This window comes from Thamnophis elegans, chromosome 14 (assembly GCF_009769535.1).
Source record: "Thamnophis elegans isolate rThaEle1 chromosome 14, rThaEle1.pri, whole genome shotgun sequence".
In the NCBI taxonomy this organism is placed as follows: Eukaryota; Metazoa; Chordata; class Lepidosauria; order Squamata; family Colubridae; genus Thamnophis; species Thamnophis elegans.
In genome coordinates this window covers 33434277-33451797 of record NC_045554.1, presented here as the reverse complement: position 1 = coordinate 33451797, position 17521 = coordinate 33434277, and positions in this window count along the sequence as shown.

Sequence of the window (17521 nt, the reverse complement as noted above, 5' to 3'; positions counted from 1 at the left end):
AGTTAGTGGACACAGGGATGTTATTCAGCCATTCTGCTAACAGTTCTCAAAATTGGAAAGAAATTTCATCATTTTGCCATGTTAAAACAGAGGACTACCTGCCTTTTTCTGCTCAACAGAAAACACCAATTTGTGATAAAGTTTTAAACGAGTACATTTATAGTCATAAAACAGGAGAAAGAAAGGCATGGCCTCTTGTGGGCAGAATAGCAAGTCACTATTCTCAATTTTTCACCTGAAATGAATCATTATGATGCTGCAGGAAACACACAGGCAAACATCGACAAACGCACACAGAAGCACATAGGATGCTCTAGAGAGGACAAAGATCAATAGGATTTCATTTTTTTCCTGGTAATGGAAAATACTTGAAACGTTATCAAAAACTTCAGAAAAATGACAAGTTGACCTGACTTTACAAATTCCATCACATACTAGCTTTCATATGAATATAAACACTTGAGTTTGAAAACTAAAGTATTAGAATATAGACTTCAATTATCCTTAATTATTAAAGACATAACTTCTCTTTAATGTTCTTAGGAAATAAACTCTCTCTTCTCCATCCCCCTCTTCCCCTACTTTTCCTTCTTTCTCTCCTTCTCTCCCTCTCCTCCTTCCTCCCTTCTCCTTTCTTCCTCTCCCTCTCTCCCTCCCTCCCCCTTTCTTCCTCTCCCTCTCTTTCTTTCCCTCTCTCCCTCTCTCCCTCTCTCACCCCTTCTCTCATCTCTAACTATCTCTCTTTTCTTCCTTTTCTTTGGTTGCTACTCCAAAATATGCTTTCCTTTCCTAAAACAAACCATCAGTCCCAATTGTAATCCAGGAGTATTAGCTTCTCTTACAGCTGATCCCAGATCTATTATGTGAAATTCCAAATGTCTCTTCCACACATCTATTCTCTTCTTGGTAGCATAGCTTAAAATATAAAAGTATGTTTCTGAAATGACAATTTATCAGATTCAAATCACTGAAGTTGAAAATGGACTTGAATTTATTTTGACTGGAATGTCACGTGGCAAAGGACATTAAACTTGAAGACAGTTATTAGCAACTTTAATATCACTATTCTGACCAAGACGCCATAGGTAATGTATGCATTGTGCATTACGTAATGGCTTTTGCTCAATATGAGTGTGTAAAGATTGATTTAGACTTGCACGGAACTGCGTGTAGTGTTGACCCAAACCTACATCGCAATAAGGTTGATGGGTAAGCATAGATTGCAGATGGTTGCAGACAAGAAAACACACACATCTCCCAAATTAACACATTGTGTGGCGATATACTTTCTGTATATATGAGGTCTTCAAACTTGGCCACTTTAAGACTTGTGGACTTCAACTCCCAGAATTCTGCAGCCCGAGAATTCTGAGAGTTGAAATCCACAGGTCTTAAAGTGGCAAAGTTTGGGGACCTCTGCCATATGTTAACTGGTTGATTTGACTTCCTGTTCAGAGGCTCTCTGCTCTTCATTGTTTGTGTGCCCTCTAGCACACAACATGAACACTTGCAGAAGCATAAATGCAATAGCTATGCAACTGTCTCTGATTGACAGGTGCATACCATTCCTGATGTGAAGTGATGCTGAAGACTAACTGAAGTTTAAGGGCCCCAAATTAAATAGTACGACCACCCCATAGCGAAATAGCAAGTCAATATTTCTCTTTATTTATTTACTACATTTATTATCTGTCCATCTCACGGTCATGCAACTCAGGATGGCTTACAATCCGATAGAACAATATTATAAAAGATTAAAACCATTCAAATGGTAAGAAAGTAAAAACATTAACATTAATTTTAAAAAGATAAGCATCAGAGAGAATATACAATCAGGAGGTGGAATCTTTACCTAATCTCCATCACTTTCATCTCCTTTTTATAATAAAAATGAATTCCACTACATCTTCAGCTTTTTTTAAAACAAAATTGTAATAAAAGGTTTGTAGCTGAAAAATTTGTACTTGCAATGAGTATGCACGATTCTTTTTATTTTTTTAAAAAATAAACACTGTGGCACTTTCTTCTCTTTGCATTTATAATCCCAATGGAGAACAGATTGTTGCATTACCTGGAGTAAAAGTAATTCAGAAGGACATGTATTTTAGGTACTATTTTATTTAGCTTTATTTGGATACCTTTGGCTATTACCAAGCACTGTTAAAACAGGAGAATGAAACCGAAATGAATTTATTTAATGGAAATATTACTGAAAACAGCATGAATTAATAAAGGATGTTTATACAAGAATAACAAGACATTAGATTACTGCAGTAGGAAAAAGTTTAATGTAATCGAGATTTAATTTGGAACTACCTATCAGTGGAGAAAATAATATTCTGTCTTTCAATTAATAAACAATTCTGATACTAGGAGAAGAAGAAAAAGGAGTAGGAGCAAGATGGTGGTGGTGAGGAGTATATATATTTTAACAGCTTACCAAATGCTTTTTTTCACATTTGCAATGCAAGAATCAGAAGGCAAAACAGTATGTAAATAAAATAATATGCATCATTGTGTGTGTGTGTGTGTGTGTGTGTATGTGTGTATGTATGTATGTAGATAGATGATAGATAGATAGATAGATAGATAGATAGATAGATAGATAGATAGATAGATAGATAGATGATAGATAATCCATATTGAGCTTTATGTAAACCTAGGATTACCGCCTCCAAATTAATTGTGCCCTCCTACATCAAAAGTGTACCTTATTTTGTTGCCATTATTCTTCCTTAGTACAATTTTGAATATAGTTTGAATTCCATCACACTAGTGAATTCCATCACACTAGTGATGTCAAGGGACACGGTGGCTCAGTGGCTAAGACTCTGAGCTTGTCGATCAGAAAGGTTGGCAGTTCAAATCCCTAGTACCATGTAACAGAGTGAGCTCCTGTTACTTGTCCCAGCTTCTGCCAACCTAGCAATTAGAAAGCACATAAAAATGCAAGTAGAAAAATAGGGACCACCTCCCTAATAGTTCCCAGAGTGCATGCTTTATGGAAACACTGGCATGCTTTAAGTTGGCAAGATTCTGTCCATGGATAAGGAACATTAAAGAAATTTGCTTGGAATAATCACAACATGTGTTTTGGGATGTTGGAGCATAATAGACTTAGGCCACTGATTTGAATTCTGAATTGACTTATTTTGGTAAAAATTTTGAGCAGCCTTGAGAAAGGCGGTTTCAGAAAATGGAGTCTCCGTGCTAGTGTGATAAAATGGGTAGCAGATCTTGGAAATACAGAAGAGATAGCAACGCAGTTCACAAAGGAAACAGAAGAGATTTGTGACTCTAACAAAGGGTATGGAAGATGTACAAAAGGTGTACAAAAGGTGTACAAAAGGTATACAAAAGATGTACAAATCACATTAGTTACTGTAAGCTATGCAGGATAATTATTTTGGGAGCCTTTTAAGATTACATGTCCCTACTAGCAGTAAAGATAAGATTCAGAAATGCAAGTAGCTCTTGGTTCTTGAATTTGCCAGCCTTATAAGACTTGCAGTGGGTGGGTGTGTTTGAACTTTGTTTTGGGGAGATCCCAATTTTGGTGGCCTTTTGGAAAGGCCTGAAGATTGAGTTTTCCCATCTGACCTGGGCAGGGGTGGGTTTCTCGCCCCGTTCCAACCGGTTCAGTTGGAACGGGGTCGGCGGCGTCCTCGTGCGTGCATGCGGTGTGCGCGTGTGGCACACGCATGCATGCTAGCATCTGTGTGATGCTCCAGCTGCTCCTGAGGATTGCGCAGGTGCTGTATGCATCCTGCGCATGTGTGGAAGCGCAGAACTCGTCAAAACCGGGTAAGGAGCGTGGGCGGGCGAGTGGGCCCTTCGCCGTTCTTGGAAGTTACTTACTTCCGGGTTCGCCGACCAACCGGTTCGCAGGGACCGCCGCAAACCGGTTGAAACCCACCCCTTGACCTGGGGATGAGAGGGAATTCTGGGGCCCATAAAATGGTATTACTGTTTATGAATTACTGCGCTCACCTGCTGACTTCATTGTATAGTTTCAATTGTTTTAACATTTTGTATGGTTTTCAGATTGTTTTATTTTGTGTTTTGTTTTGTAGTGTTTACATATTCATTGTCCAGAGCTGAGAGCTTATGCACTCAAGGTTCTGCACAAAACATGAATTGTAACAACTTTAGCTGTATTAATGTCTGTGCATCTATGAAACATTAACATAGAAGAAAAAAATCATTTGTGAAAATCAACTTGCTGAATGCAAAATGTCCCTGAAAATTTATTCTGTGCTATTAAGAGCATAACAGTTTTCTGTGAAATCTGGAATGTGGAGCATTTCCTTCTTTGCAATTTTAGTTGTACCTCCCTTTGTGTTTTAATTCACAGGGAGCTTCATGCCTTTAAAAAAAATAATGATTATGCTGAGCATATTGTGGAGAGTTAACCATTCTGCTGGCTCCATTTGTTCAAAAGAGTAAAGCCCTTTCAGGCATTCATTTCTTTCAGACAATTAGAACTGTTATAAAAGAAAGAGAAGCATTTTCCTTCTGCAGCTCTTTTCTCCTCATCATGTTAGAAGCCTCATCTCTGCAACATGGATTCTTTTTCTTATATCAATTTTCCATACCACACAAAGCCTCTGGCCTTTTTTTAAAACACCCATCCTAAATCATGCTAGCAAATTCCAGCTGTGTAATTTTTTTTTCCAGCGTGAGAAAGTGGAAAAACAACAGAAAAACAAATATGAAACCTGGAAAGTTATTGCAACTGTCAAATTGATCTTTGGGGGAATGTTAATTAATTGGATTTGGATGCCGTAAAATCAGAATGATAGTTAAAGATCCCACATTATAAAATATACATATCAACATTACAACACTACAACTTAAGATAAGAGTAACATGTCCACAATCAGGAACTTTGTGATGTCCCTAAGATCAGCAGGACGTACCCTTCTCTATCACCATCTCTATGGGATGGTTTAGGTCCAAAAGGACCATCCAGCAGCAGAGATATTGACAGCAATCTGTCATTGCAATGTCAAGCCCCGCCTCTCCAAACATCAAGCCCTGCCTCTCCCTGATTGATCCAGGAGAAGCCCTTTTTCCGGCAAAAGAGAAGCAGCCATTGAAGCTGCACAAGGTCGGGACAGCCCTTGAACAGAAGAAAAGCAGAGTGAGTGTGTCGAAATGGTGAGATAAATTTTAATATTAGAGAAGGGAATACCCAAAAAAGATTTAAAATAAAATTAAAATTGAAGACAGAAGAAAATAAGCAGTGAATTAAGCCTGGATTAAAATCAATGTATTATCTTTCTTTTTTTGGGGGGGGGGGGGTGGAATTTTACAAATGCCTCTTACTTTTTAAATTGGACTGGTTTTTTTCCCCCTTCTTCTATTTTTCCCCATTTTTTGTATTGTGGATCAAGAATCTCTTTCTTTTCAATGCTCGGCTGGATCGTACCTTTTAAGCATTTTTTCTTTCTTTTCTCAACTTCGAAGCTTAAAGAGAGGGGTAAAAACAAAGGAAAAAGAAGTAACACTGCCACCAAGAGGCTGGAGGCTTGGAAGCATCTTATATTTCAAGGCTTCTGACTTTGTTTATTGAATGGGACAGTGGGAAGAACACTGTTTGTTTATGCAGGTGCTCTTCTGGAGAACTATCAGTAGCTGGACTGGAGTAAAGAGAAAGGCTTGACTTGAAAGATTACAGTGAGTCTGTTTGAAACCTAACAAAAAGCCTTGGATGTCTTAGTGGCAGTGTTTACAACTTGGAAAAATGGCACAACGTGAAGGAGAAAAGAAATTAACATTGCAAATAATTATGCTAGAAATTCAAAAACTACAAATAAGTACAGAAAACATTGAAAAGAAATTTGAGATTATAGAACAAAGAACAGAAAGAATGGAGGGAAGATTTGAGAATATTTCTAAAACTATGATGAAATTTGAGGATAGAGTTCAAAAAAATTGAAGGAAAATATGAACAAAGTGATAAGATAATTGTTGACATTAACAGTAAATCGAGCATGGAGGAAAATGATAGGAATGGAATATCGAAAGGAGAGGTTGACGAACTGGAACTCTATCTCAGACTTCAAAATATGGAAGAAGAAAAGGGAGGAAATCTGGCAGAAATAATGAGAAAAATTTTGACAGAAGTACCAGTGATAACTAAAGGCAAGCTGATGAAAGGAGCAGATGGGGAGTTTCAAGTCTTTACAAGATATGCAATGAACAACAAATTGCCAAAAGAAGTCCATATAAGACTTTTCAAGAAAACAATTAGAATCCAAATTCTACAAATGGCAAGAGATATAGGACTGCACTACTACTGCACTATACAGGATGATGTAATGAAATGTCATTATAAAAATTAAATTAAACTTAGTTAAATTTTAATTATTATGTATAAGACAAAGTAATAATAGTTTATAGTCAAATAAATGATTAACAATGATAATAATGCACACACACACACACACACACACACACACACACATGATTGATAATATGAAATTTTACATAAATTGTAAGTGAGGACTATGGAGACAATGTTGAAAAGCTTTGTTATAAAAGATAAATAATTATATATAGAATAGAATATAAAGGTGATATTACTGGAGTAATGATGAAGTGATGAAATGCCATAATATAAATTTATTTTAAATTTAGAATATTTCACATAAAAAGAATGTAATAAATAAATAAATAATATAGTTTAGTAACTATAATAATTGTATACATATATATTAGATTAATGATATGAGACTTCATGTAAATTGCAAGTGAAGACTATTGTGAGGAGGCACAAAAGCTTGGTAACCAATCGACACACTGTAGGAAATTTGAGGATGTTTTTTATACTTTGTGTGTGTTTATGTTTGTTTGTTTTATGATTGTTTAAAAATAAAAACTTAAAAGAAAAAGAATAACATGTCTACAGTGTGTGTTGGACAGTGTGTGTTGAACTAGCGTTGAGAGATCCAAAAGGTTAGAATCAGAATCAGAATAGAGCTGGAAGGGACCTTTGAGGTCTTCTAGTCCAGTGTTTTTCAACCACTGTGCCGCGGCACACTAGTGTGCCGTGACATAGTGTAAGGTGTGCCGTGAGAAAATTACTTATATATAGTCAATATAGGCACAGAGTTAAATTTTTTTAACATTTTCTAATGGTGGTGTGCCTCGTGATTTTTTTCATGAAAAAACTGTGCCTTTGCACAAAAAAGGTTGAAAAACACTGTTCTAGTCCAATCCTCTGCTCAAGCAGGAGATCCTATGCCATTTCAGACAAGATCACCAACCTGATCCAAAAAGAAACCCCCACTAAAGTCCAGGACAGAGAACAAGAAAATGGAAAAGCCCTCCTCCCATACATAAAAGGCACCACAGACAGAATCAGCAAAATCCTCCGCAAACACAACATCAAGACAGTATTCTGCACAGACCGGAAAATATCCACCATCCTAAGAAACCCCAAAGACAAAATTGAATTAGAAAATCAAGGAGTATATGAAATCCCATGCACTACTTGCCCCACCACATACATCGGACAAACCAACAGAAGAATAAGTGCACGCATTGAAGAACACAAAAATGCAATCAAAAAAGAGGAACCAACCTCTTCCCTGGTCCAACACCTCAAAGCCACAGGACATAAAATTGATTTCAATAAGACAAGAACTATCGCCAAGGCTGAACACTTCAACAACTGTATAATCAGAGAAGCAATCGAAATAGAAAAACGCCCACACAACATGAACAGGCGGGATGACACCTCCCACCTGCCAACCCTTTGGAAGCCTGCCCTTATTAACAAACGAATCCCAAACATGATGAATGAGACCAGGCCCACACCCACAATAGCCACACAGAATATCACCAAAAAACATCCACAAAGAAAACAGACAAAAACACAAACTGATGAGGAGACACGACCCAGAACCAGAAGCCAAACTGCTAAGCACAATCAGCCTCTTTAAAACCCCTCCTACCCTTCACATGTAACACAAACCCCCCAAACAATCAGAACAGAACACACCGCCACCAAATAAGGACACACCTCCACCTAATCAAGACACAGCCAAGCCCCCACCCAATCAGTTTAATCCCCTACTGGCAGTTAAAATTTAATCCCCTACTGGCAGTTAAAATTTAATCCCCTACTGGCAGTTAAAAGCAACAAACAGCCGAGATCTCACACTACTCCTGGAAACACCAAACCTGAAGTAGTCTGAAGCCGCCTGAAGATGACGAATGAGACTTCGTCGAAACGTCGCCAAGACATCTCCAATTCTATGCGGGAGAAAACCCGAACAACTAGAGACCTACATACTAACACCCGCGAAAACCTCAGAAAACATATATATATATACATATACATATACATATACATATACATATACATATACATATACATATACATATACATATACATATACATATACATATACATATACACATACATACATACATACATACATACATACATACATACATATATATATATATATATATATATATATATATATATATATATATATATATAATCTTCCTTTACACAGCTAATGGAATTCATAGTCTGTCTTGATGGGCCTGGGGATATAAAATTGGATTAGGCCACCATATTTACAGAGAACTATTGGTAATATAATTTTTCAATTGAACTATCTAAGAGGCAACAACAATTCTTTCAATTCTCTCATCTGGCATCTCATAATCCATTGAGAAAATGGGACATTATTCAAAATGAGGGATGAGTCTCATGGGGGCTATAAGCTAATATCTGACCCTTGATCAAATTGTAGAGACCCCAGTCTGTTTCTCTGGGTTGTGCCCAAATTACCGTTTATCCACTCTAGTGATATGATGCCCAGAAAAGTACTATGGAAGCAATATGACATCCAGTAAAAAACAGTTATATTAGATGGATATACGACCTTCCTTCCTTCCTTCCTTCCTTCCTTCCCCTCCCCTCCCCACCCCTCCCTTCCCTTCCCTTCCCTTCCCTTTCTTCCTTTCCTCCCTTCCCTTCCTTCCATATGGTTTGTGTTTGGCCATGCAAACACATACCCATACCTCTGCCTTATAAAGGTACCTTACAATATTTATAGGACACATATTGGACAGTCCAAAATCTATCTGTCTGTCTGTTTTATCAAACATGTACAAAATAACAAGTATAGGTATGAACATCAGCATGACCAAAGGAAGTAAATAGAGATAAATGAGAACAGTAGGACAGGAACAGTAGGCACGCTGGTGTACTTATTCATGCCCCCTTTATGGACCTCTTAAGAATGGGATGAGGTCCACGACAGACAGCTTGAGATTGAAGCTGTGAGAGTTTGAGGCTGTAACAGCAGAGTTGGGTAGAGCATTCCAGGCGTTGACCCTTCTGTTGCTGAAGTTGTATTTTCTGCAATCAGGTTTGGAGTGGTTTACCTTGAGTTTGTATCAATTGTTTGCTCATGTATTATTGTAATTGAAGCTGAAGAAGTCGTTGACAGGCAAGATGTTGTAGCAGACAATTTTGTGCACTATGCTTAGGTTGGACCGCAGGTGGCACAGTTCTAGGTTCTCCAAGCTCAAAATTTCAGGCCTGGTGGCATAGGGAATATGGCTGCAACACATATCTCACAACTATAATGTTTGATTTTTCAAAGCAAAGGGTCACAGATCTTGAAGAAGTTGCCCTGAAAGAGTGCTTTTCTTAGAGTAGTATTGTTTGCACAGTGCACAAATATGCTGAAGGATACATATATCTCTGATGGAATGCAAATTTAGCCAAATCACAATTAGTGGGAAGGAAAACCCACTCTTCGTTCTGTATCCCATATACATTCCAAGTTCCTGTCATTTTCATCCTTCAGCACTGCTGTTACAGATTCCTGCTCACTGCTAAAAAAAAGGTAGCAGGTGTGCAATCAAAATTGTTAATGTATTTGCAATGGATCTCATATACTTTAAAAGCAGGTAATTAGAATTATCCACAGATACTTTGAAGCCATGAATAATTCATTCCCTGCACATCAATAAAATAATTATTGCATATTATCATTCTTAGCTTTGTACTCCAATATCACGCTCGCGCTTGTCACTGTCAAGGTAATGTGCCCATTTATTTATTTATTTTACCTCAGGAATTTAAGAAATCCAAAAAAGAGTAAATAAGGTTTAGTTCAGGCCCATTTAAAACATATATGCTGCATTCTATGGGAGGAGGAGCAGGGACTTACAACTTTCAGCAATAAAAGAAACATTTTCACCCAGTCTCCACTTTCTATGTCTTCCAGATCGTAAAAAGGCAAAGCAAAATAATAATAATAATATGCACCCATATTTATTATTGTTTCCTGCTCTTTTCAAACTGGTCTGTGACCACCTATTTTTTGATGTTTTTCCACTTTTTTTTTAATGTACAGCATATTTGCTGTATACATTTTAGTAATAGGAAGTCTCTCCTGAAATGGAGATGTTAAGGGTAAATCATGCTATAGAATAGAATAGAATAGAATAGAATAGAATAGAATAGAATAGAATAGAATAGAATAGAATTCTTGATTGGCCAAGTGTGATTGTACACACAAGGAATTTGTCTTTGGTACTTATGCTCTGAGTCTACATTTAAAAAAATGGAATACATTTATCAAGAATCATAAGATAGAACACTTAGGGATAGTCATTGGTTATTAATAAGCAATCAAATAATGCTAGGAAACAAATAAAACTGTAAATTTTAAAGATACAAGCAACATGGTTATAGTCACAAGTGGGAAGAGATAGGTACTAGGAAGGAAGAGAAGAAGAATAGTAATACAGTCTTAGTAGACAATTTAACAGTGTTGTAGGAATTAGTTGTTCAGCAGAATGATGGCATTCAGGGAAAAACTGTCCTTGTGTCTAGTTGTTCTGTAGTGCAGTGCAGTATAGTATCATTTTGAGGGTAGGAGTTGAAACAATTTATGTCCAGGATGTGAAGGGTCTGTAGATATTTTCACAGCCCTCTTTTTGATTGTACAATATACAGGTCCTCAATGGAAGGCAGGTTGGTAGCCATTGTTTTTTCTGCAGTCCTAATTATCTGTTGAAGTCTGTGACTGTCTTGTTGGGTTGCAGAGCCAAACCAGACAGTTATGGAGGTGCAGATGTCAGACTCAATCATTCCTCTATAGAACTGAATCAGCAGCTCTTTGGGCCGTTTGAGCTTTCTGAGTTGGCACAGAAAGAACATCATAAGAACACTAATGAATGCAAAAATTCCTTCTAGCCCCACAATGCATGGCTTCCTCCATCCATCAGGAATATCCATTATAGTTTATGCATAGCACATTTAATATCCAGAGTTGGTTTGAGAAAATACTTTAGCCTTTGTGTTGCTGCTATAATGGAGGGAAAATGTTCTCCCGTGTATGATCAGCTGTAAAATATACTTAAGCTGAAAGTAAATTACTTTGCATTTTCTTCTATCAGTTCTTGCTCAATCAAGTAAAAGAACGGTTTTAAAAATAACTTCAACAAATAAGAAGATTTTGAAGAAGTTTGTGGGCAGAGTGAGACGATCGTGCCTATATTTAGTGATAAGGTTGTCAAAATTTTATGTGGGCGGGTGTCAATATCTTGCATGTCAGCTGCACCGCTATTTTTTTCAGTGGGCTGCAGCCTTCCTAACCTCTGACTCTTCCTTTCAGAGTCAGACAGCATAATCAGACAGCACAATCAGACAATATAATAAATATGTTGTTGTTTTGTTCCTGCTGCTGTTGCTATGGTTGGTTGCACAATCAGCAGATGTTTAGATGGGAACTGGTATTTTTGTCCACCTACTGAATCTTTAGGGGATGTGGTGGCTCAGTGACGAAGACGCTGAGCTTGTCAATTAGAAAGGTCAACAGTTTGGCAGTTCGAATCATTAACGCCAGGTAATGGAGTGATCTCCCATTACTTTTTCCAGCTTCTGTCAACTTAGCAGTTCAAAAGCCTGTAAAAATGCAAGTACAAAAATAGGAACCACCTTTGGTGGGAAGGTAACAGTGTTCCGTGCTCCTTCGGCATTTAGTCATGACAGCCATGATGTCCATGGAGATGTCTTCAGACAGCACTGGGCTTTGAAACAGAAATGAGCACCTCCCCCTAGAGGTGGGAATGACTAGCACATATGTGCAAGGGAACCTTTACCTTTACTGAATCTTTCCTGAGGACCTGGAAAAGGCAGTTGTTGTTGGATGGCATTAAAAGTATTGTGTTCCAAGTAAAGCTACCTTTTTCAACTGACTGATGCTGAAAATACTCATATGGTTGTCCAGATGTTTTGGGATTGCAGCCAAGGTGCCTATTGATATTGGTATTATTTTTGCTTTCTTTTGCCAGTGCCATTCTACTTCAACTGGCGTTTCTATTTTGTGATTTTTCTCCAGTTTGTTCTCTACTATTCTGCAGTCTCTGGGTATCATCATGCCCAGTATCCAGACTTAGTGTCCTTCTTATCAATCGCTAACTCTGGAATATCATTATCATTATTTATTTTATTCATTAAACATGAAGATCAGTCAACTGAACATTTAAAAATGTTGATACAGGTTTCTGCCAGCATCCTAGGTATCAACCTAGGTAATAGTAGTAGTAGTAGTAGTAGTAGTAGTAGTAGTATTAGTAACAACAACAACAACAACAACAATAATAATAAGCACAATTGTATCACAGCGGCCAGTTGTTTCACCGGATTTGGCATTGATTACTAGTTGGGCCCCACCCAGGGGCCTAGGACGTCGTAACGTATTTTCGTAATATGCGTGCAGATCCAAGCAGTGCGGCTTTTTGCATTTGACTGATGGTGATTTTGTCAATTTTTAACTGTTTTAAATGTAATTCCAGTGCTTTTGGAATAGCACCCAGTGTGCCAATTACCACTGGAATTACCACTGCTGGTTTGTGCCATAGTCGTTGAATTTCAATTTTTAAGTCCTGGTATCTTGCAATTTTTTCATGTTCCTTCTCGGCGACCCTGCTATCACCTGGTATTGCGATGTCTATGATTGTGACCTTATTTTTCTCAACCAGTGTGATGTCTGGTGTATTATGCGCCAGTATTTTGTCGGTTTGTATACGGAAATCCCACAAGATCTTGACCATCTGATTTTCGGTGACTTTTTCAGGCTGATGTTCCCACCAGTTTGTTGCTTTTTTAATATTATAATTTTTGCACAAATTCCAATGGATCATTTGTGCTACTGAATTGTGCCGCAATTTATACAACAGAATTGTATCGCAGCAGCCAATTGTTTCGCCGGATTTGGCATTGATTACTAGTCGGGCCCCACCCAGGGACTAGGATGTCATAATGTATTATTGTTATTGTTATTAGTATTAGTATTATTGTTATTATTATTAGTACTAGTAGCAGCAGTAGTACTAGTAGTATTTAATGCCAAGAAAAACAACAGAATGAAATAGGAACTGGAAGAGGAAGAGGAGGAAGAAGAGGAAGAAGGAGGAGGAGCGGGAGGCAGCCTAAGGAAGAATGCACTTTTTGTATACAGGAGAAACTGAGAGATACTTTATATAAAAAAATGACTGATCCCAAAATAAGCTGGGGTTGAGTTGGATCTGGTAAGGCTGAGCTGAGAAATCACCAGACTTCCGTGCTGTTGGTTAGACAGGAAATTTAACACAACCTTCCCAGAAGAAGGCAGTGGCAAACCAGATCAATATTCCTGCCAAGAAAAAGTACATGTCCATATAGTCACCAAAGGTTATCTTTGTACTGAAAAAAATCTTTATCTTCAAAAGGGGGAAAATAGGAACAAAACACAATCAGTAATTTCTAGGCTTTCCCACAACAGTAGTATATGACAAATAAATAGGAACATAAGACAGACTAGTAGCATGGCACTAGATGCCTTTGGAACAATATGAAGTACTGAGACCACGGTGTAGGCCTTAATGCAGCCAGCTGAAGAGGTGGACTCTAACAGAGCCTCAAGCATGAATAAATCTGGCAGATCTTAGATAATCTCATTTCACTTCTAAAGTTTGCAAGAGTCTATCCTTTTGAAAACCATATGAGAGGCTCATCTCTTTAATTTGTTTTGGGGCTTAGTCACAGAAATGCTGAGTACATGGTTCATTGGTAATTGAAATCACTGATAGTACAGGCACAGAGCAGACACAGGATCAAGCTCTTAATTAAAAATATACTAATCATACACAATTCTAAATCCTGCTCTTGGGTGTACTCACTCAATTCATGTAAGTGAAGCTAATCAGAGCTGTGAACTAACATTCTCAAATTTTCTGCCAAATATATTTAATGGTTCAAAAAAAAAAAGCATTGGAAATGGGACCTCTCTCTGTCTACATGCAAAACACAAACATATCTCCATCCACTTCCTTAAAACAGATTTTAACCGTCCATGCAAGGATTCACAGTTTAGCTATGGTCTAGCTTTAGGGATGCAGTGGATGACTGGCTAAGATGCTGAGCTTGTCGATCAGAAAGGTCAGCAGTTTGGTGGTTCGAATTCCTAGCACCGTGTAACAGAGGGAGCTCCCGTTACTTGCCCCAGCTTCTGCCAACCTAGCAGTTTGAAAGCACATATAAATGCAAGTAGAAAAATGGGGACCAATTTGGTGGGAAGGTAACAGCATTCTGTTACCTTCGGGATTTAGTCATGCCAGCCACGTGACCACGGAGAAGTCTTTGGACAGCGCTGGCTCCTCGGCTTAGAAATGGATATGAGCACTGCCCTCTAGAGCCAAAAATGACTAGCAGCCATGTGCCTTTGCCTTTACCTTTACTTTAGCAAGGGCTTCTGTTTTTTTCTAGACAAAATAAGACATATTGGGGAGAATGAAGCTCATTTTGCATTTATGTTTGTCCTGGAAGCAATTTTTAAGACACAAGTATACCTCTCCAAGGGAGAAGCCATGCAATATAAGGAATGCATTTCAAGAATACGGTTATAAATCAAATAAGTACTAGTTGCTTGGAAGACAATCAAAACAAATCTAAAATAATAGATATTTGAAGTGAATGGGCCTACAAAATACTTGGTTGAAAATAGATTTGCATATATTTTTCTCTCAAATCAAGGAACAGAAGAACTTCTGTAAGTTCCCATTGGCATATTCCTCTTTTATATCTAATATACAATGTCATTTCCAGGGATATCACCTTGGATTGTTACTACATCATGTCTTATTATTATTCCCAGTGGGTCTTTCTATAGAACAGAAGAATGCTAATATTAACTTTAATTGTTAGTTCCTCTGGAGAACACTTTTGGAAGTGAAGAGCTGAGCAATATGTATGTAAGGAATTGGAGTCTAATTTCCACTGGGAGAGATTTGAGACTTGGTTACTATCACAGTTTGCAGTGGAAAGGAATACACAGGTATGAGACAAAGGCTGCAAATATTGATAGAATACATTTTCCCCACCTCTGTTTTCAATACCCTTAGTTACCTAAATAATAGAATGTCAATAATGTTTAATTATATTCCACAAATGTCACTGTGTTGAAACATTACAAGGTTTCAAGCATCAAGATTTATAACAACATAATAAAATGGAAACAAGCACAACGATGCCAGAAATGTTCCTTTATGATTCTAAGAAGTAATGGAGCGGCTTTAACCATTCAAAAAGAAATTGCTTTATTTGTACTCTTACGTCTTGTGAGCTACCTCTTGTAAATGCTCTGCATAGCTTTGGTGATATAAGTTATTTCTCACAACATAACTCCCCCACCTCTGTGAATCTGCAATAAGCTGTTTAATAACCATCAGAATCTGTTACTCAGTCAGAAGCTGCGCTCCACCATCTCTTCCATCTTGCAAAATGAGGCAATAAAACTGAACTTCTATCAGCAGGGTGTTTCAAAGATATTTCACACAGAAACACAAACAAATAAGGCGCTTGACAAAACTAAAACATTTCTGTTTGCTGCCATTTCTTTTGCTGAAAACAGCAATTGCTGGCTGTAACATTAAAGAGGGGGGGGAATACTTGGGTTTTTTGTTTCTTTCTTTTTGAAACCTAGAGCCTTGAAACAAGATTGCTAAGCACACATTATCTTTAAAGTAGACATTGCAGTAATTTCCACTTGCTGATTATCCTATATTTTTATGTTGCGATGACGGGGATGGATGGGAGTTATCAGCTCCAAAGAAAAAAAGAAAGAAAGAAAGAAAGAAAGAAAGAAAGAAAGAAAGAAGGAAGGAAGGAAGGAAGGAGATAAAACCCTCTGAATGAATAACTTTAAACAACAATTACGCACATCTATGTTTATTTTCTTAGGTAGTTTAGGTAAGCAAATATTTCTAACCTTTTTACAATATCACTTTGAAACTTACCTTAATTAAGATTTGCTACCAACAATGAATGTAATAGGGATTTGGCGGCTCAGTGGCTAAGACACTGAGCTTGTCAATCAGAAAGGTTGGCAGTTCAGCAGTTCGAATCCCTGGTGCCGTGTAACGGAGTGAGCTCCTGTTACTTGTCCCAGCTTCTGCCAACCTAGCAGTTTGAAAGCATGTAAAAATGCAAGTAGAAAAATAGGAACCACTTTTGGTGGGAAGGTAACAGTGCTCGCTCCTCGGCTTGGAAATGGAGATGAGCACTGCCCCCTAGAGCCAGAAAAAAACTAGCCCGCATGTGTGGGGGAAACTTTATCTTTACCTTATGAACATAATCCAGTATATGGCTTGACATATTTAATATCATTGGCTTCAACAGAATGAAATCACACTGGGATGGAATAAAAAAGATAAATGAATCCTGGAAAGAACAATATTTGTGTACACTGTTTCCACAAACACTTTAACTAAAAATATATAGTTATATGTAGTATACAACATATAAAATGATAACATATAAATGATCTAGAGTCTCCATATCTTTTCTACATCATGGCAACCAGTTTTGGTCACCACATTGTAGAAAAGATGTGGAGACTCTAGAAAGAGTGCAGAGAAGAGCAACAAAGATGATTAGGGGACTGGAGACTAAAACATATGAAGAACGGTTGCAGGAACTGGGTATGTCTAGTTTAAGGAAAAGAAGGACTAGGGGAGACATAATAGCAGTGTTCCAATATCTCAGGGGTTGCCACAAGGAAGAGGGAGTCAAACTACTCTCTAAAGCACCTGAGGGCAGAACAAGAAGCAATGGGTGGAAACTAATCAAGGAGAAAAGCAACTTAGAACTGAGGAGAAATTTTCTGATAATTAGAACAATTAATCAGTGGGACAGCTTGCCTCCAGAAGTTGTGAATGCCCCAACACTGGAAGTCTTTAAGAAGATGTTGAATAGCCATTTGTCTGAAATAGTATAGGGTTTCCTGCCTAGGCAGGGGGTTGGACTAGAAGACCTCCAAGGTCCCTTCCAACTCTGCTATTGTATTGTAGTGTATATAAAAAGGGACAGCCATGATAATCTCTTTATTGAGCATGAACAATAGTATTAAATTCATCCCTTTTTCACACTTTCTGTCACACTGATCTATTCTTAAAATCATAGATAATTCAGGAGAAGTATTTTTTTAAAGGTTAAATG